Below are 3,409 nucleotides of genomic sequence, written 5' to 3' on the forward strand. Positions count from 1 at the left end.
CGTTTGGCACCAGTCTCGACCAAAAACTCAAAAAGCGTTTGCACCTTCCCCTCTTGAGACTTGAGATTTTTGTTGCGTCATAGCAATGTGTTCCGGGACAAAGCCATAAGGAGCATACATACTGTAGACTATGCTGTACATATTAGACAAGATGACAATGACTATGTGGGTTCAAGGCTGACCTTATGCCCAAGCATTTGCTCTGGTGCTGAATCATGCAAACTACTGGAATCAGCCCTCAAACCTACCCCAACCCCTTTGCTCCCGCTCCCAATCCACTCCTGCTCCCAAACGGAACACAGCATTCCCCACCTGTTTCTAAATAAAGGGATACAGAATTGCATTTCTGCTTGTTTCTCAAACGTGTGCAAAAATCCAGGCGTCACAGCTGGTCCAGCTCTGCCCAGCTGTGTCCCCAGCACTGACGGCCGGGCCTCTGTGCCGGGCAGCACTGGGCAGTCAAGGAGTTGCCAGAGGGCGCGCACCTGACTTAAACGCTAGTTATGAACAGACCCGCCTGGGGGCAAGGTCACGTGGGGACCCCGGTTGGGACTTTGGCTTGTAGGCTCCCCTGCCAACTTGCTTGCTGGCCTTGGCCAAACCACTTCGCTGACCTCAGTGTCCGCTTCTGTAGAATGAAGGGTTGGAGGGAATGACTTCTGACGTCTCCTTTGCCTGGAAAGGTCTCTAAATCAATGAGGCAGCCGGCATTGTCCCGAGGCTTCTCCAGCAATAAGGTGGTCACTCAGTGACCGTGAGAAAGTCTTACCTCTCACGGAGTGGGTGCTGGAGAGGTCGCCTGGGGCCTTCACAACTGAAACATCCAAGTTTCACGCCTCATGATCCAGAATCTCAGGCTCCACCCACTTTTCTTACACCTGATGGAATGAATGATTTTAACTTGCTTGGCAATGGGGGCGTGGCCATATCAACCACTTTTGCAGCTTTGGGAAAAAGCTCATTTGATCAGCTGGAAGCTGACAGATGGGGGTGGAGGCACTAAATCGGGATCCCAAATGTCAACAATCAAGGCAGATCCCCCACTCGGACCCCATACACACACACACCCGGCCCATGTTCTGAGAATTGCGCTCAGGCCCTCCACTAGCCAAATTAACTCCATCTGGTGAGGTCTAGCTCTTTGGAGTAACAACAGTTCTAATGTTAACCCAGACTCTGGAGCAGGGGTGGGGAACGTCCGGCCCACTGGCAGTATAAGGCCCGCGAAATCATTTGGTCTGGCCCTGCCGAGGCATTAGGGGCGAGTTAGTGAAATGTTTAACCCAATATAGCAGGCTAATTTTTAAGTTGATAATTTTGTATGGCCAGGGAATGATGTTATAAATATCCAATGGCCCTTGGCAGAAAAAAGGTTCCCCACCCCTGCTCTAGAAGCAATAAAGCCAGGCCTGTAGTCAGCAAAAGATTTAATTTAAGAAGAGAACACCTGTTATTCACAGACCATATTACTTGGCTCTGCCTCACAGATCAAAAACATTCCTGACAAGTTGTATTTAGAGTCACAGTGACAGGTTTGTTTTCAACTTGTATGATACCGCAGAGATGTTTCCAAGGGCAAAACAGTCAGTTGGAAGGCATAACAAAACTCATGTTTAAGAACTCTGACATTTGCCCCAAAGAGAAATAGCCTTTGTTAATAAATACAACACCCGAGATAAAAGGGTACACTATCAAGAATGTTTACACAAAGTCCCCATGGGCTATTGAAGTTGAATGTTTAAACTTCTCTAGGTATTCAGTAGGAGCTATTAGATTTAAAAAAGACTTCCATGGAGATGCTTTTCAAACCAAGTGTGACAGTTCATAAGCACCAAAGTATATCTTGTGATCAAATTCTTTAAACCATCAAGTACCAGGTAAAAGCCAATAAATGACCAGTAAAATTGGAAGATATTATTAAAGGCATAAATATCTGTAGGCACTCATTGATCTGTACTTTCGGTCCTCGTGAACTGCCATCATTTATATTCTAGAAAACCCACCACATTAGCTGAGTATCAGCTGTGTTGACCAAAGGTGGGAAACATGAGGAGAAATGTTCAGAGTAGGGCTGGCTTGTATTGTTTCCTATAAGCAATGTTTAATCTCCTTACCTTCATTATCTTTCTTGGGGGTGGGGAAAGGAATTGATTTGCCTGATTGCTGTACTATATTAATAAAAGCACCATTTAGACCTAAAATATTTCATAGGTAACCTTCCATTTTCAAAGAATGAATGAATCCATACCTGAAGGAATGGGGATACTTACCCTTTCCACAGGGATCTTTTCAACTGGTTACAAACGTCACTGTAAAATTTCCAAGTTCAAAGAAAACCTGTTATCTGCTATGCCTGTGGCAGGACCTGACTCATTACGTAACTTGAGGATATAACCAGTCTTTCTTGTCTGGAATCGTGTTCCACTGGACAGAGGTTGGCAAGATACCACTTATTAGCCTAACCACAAATCAACATTAACACAACTGAGGCATTTTTTCTTTTTCTACTTGTTTCCGTATCAGGGATTAAGGATAGATGAAAGATGTTCAATAGGTGTGTATTCGTTTCTTATTGCTGTAACAAATTTAGTGGCTTAAAACAATACAGACTTATTGTTTTACAGTTCTGGAGGCCAGAAGTCCAAAATGGCCCTTTACTGGGCTAAAATGAAGGTGTTGGCAGGGCTGCATCCTTACATGAAGGCTCTAAGGGAGAATCCGTTTTCTTGCATTTTCCAGCTTCTAGAAGCTGCCTGCATTCCTTGGCTCCTGGCCTCTTCCATTTTCAGAGTCATCAATGGCCAGAACAGTATTTTTCACATTACTGTGGCACTTCTGTCTCTCTCCTCTACTTGTAAGGACCCCTGTGATTACATTGGGCCCACCTGGATAACTCAGGAACATATCCCTATTTGGAGTTCATCAGCAACATTAATTCCTTCTTGCCATGTAATACAACATATTTCCAGGTTCTGAGGATTAGGATAGGGACATCTTGGGGAGAGGGACAATACTCTGTGCCATGTGATGACTGAAGACACTGGTCATAACCCCTTGAGCCTTTTCCCAGGTCCTGACAGAACTGAGGAACAGTAACCCTCACGGAGACACAGAGATTCATGTTTTCCTTTGAAATATTCCTACATTGTGATGAATCTGCTTGAATGCTCCTCTTGAGTCTTAAGAGAAGTGCAGAATAGATGTAACAGAAGATGTCTGACTCAAATGAACATGTGAATTAGTCCACGAGGATAGGAAGTGTTGTATCCTTAACTTATGATCACAGAACCATGGCTGGGAGAGAAGGAAGTTTAGGAGCATCCCTCCCCCAGTTCTCTGTACATATCCCCAATTCATATTTGGTGACACCAAGAAGACAAGAAGTGAATGGGTTCAGTCTTTGATCATA

Source organism: Myotis davidii, unplaced genomic scaffold, assembly GCF_000327345.1.
Source record: "Myotis davidii unplaced genomic scaffold, ASM32734v1 scaffold1124, whole genome shotgun sequence".
In the NCBI taxonomy this organism is placed as follows: Eukaryota; Metazoa; Chordata; class Mammalia; order Chiroptera; family Vespertilionidae; genus Myotis; species Myotis davidii.